This window comes from Xenopus laevis, chromosome 5S, assembly GCF_017654675.1.
Source record: "Xenopus laevis strain J_2021 chromosome 5S, Xenopus_laevis_v10.1, whole genome shotgun sequence".
Taxonomy (NCBI): Eukaryota; Metazoa; Chordata; class Amphibia; order Anura; family Pipidae; genus Xenopus; species Xenopus laevis.
Window position 1 is genome coordinate 95,541,030 of NC_054380.1, and position 992 is coordinate 95,542,021.

The window sequence follows — 992 nt, forward strand, 5'->3', positions numbered from 1 at the left end:
AGATAAAAATGAAAGAAAAGCCATACTGACAGAGCTATAATAATGTCGTATTCATTAACCATAAACAGGTTTGATTTTCTGCCGTGCGCTGAATGGAGAATAATGTAATGGACAATAAATTGTATGGAAACTGTTGCCTTGGCGTTTGATGAGCTGACGGAAAATGTGAGCTTTCAGTCAAGTAATACATGAGGTAACGATCGTGAGAGGGACTTCTATTTAAGGAGACGATCATTGCCCCTAAATCTTTTTAAAGGACCAGTAACACCAAATTAGCTTAACACGTACTTCCCCCCCAAACTGCTATATAAATCAGGCTTACTCTCCCCCTTTGTTTTTTTTGTTTATTTTTTTAAATCTCGAGCTTCAATCTGATTTCCTATGTGCTCCATAACAGAATGTGAAAAGGTGCCGGCCACTTGAATTCCTCTGTGTGCTGAACCAGAAGTCAGCTTTACAACGATGACCTAAAGCACCTAAGATTTTTTTTTTTTAAGCATCTGCAGTTCAAATGTCTGTTTCTTTTCCTTCAGACAGCTTTTGGGGTAATATTGTGAGCATATATATTAAAGCAACAGTTCAGTGTAAAATTAAAACACTGGGTAAATAGGCTGTGCAAAATAAAAAATGTTTTCAATATAGTTAGTTAGTCGAAAATGTAATGTATAAAGGCTGGAGTGATTGGATATCGAATATAACAGAACACTACTTCCTGCTTTTCAGCTCTCCAACTCTGAGTTAAGGTGGCCAAACACGGCCAGACTAAAGATGCTGAAATGGGTCCTATAGACCGATTCGGCAGCTTATCTACCTGTGTGTGGGGGCTCCCAACGGGTCCCTCCAATCGATATCAGGCCAAAAATTGGGCAGATATCGATTGGGCAAGTTTGATTTTTTTTTTTGATCCAGGACTGCATCAGCTAGTTGATGCGGTCCTGTGACGCCCATTCGCAGCATTTTAATCTGATTGTTCAGCCCCAGGGCCGAATGTT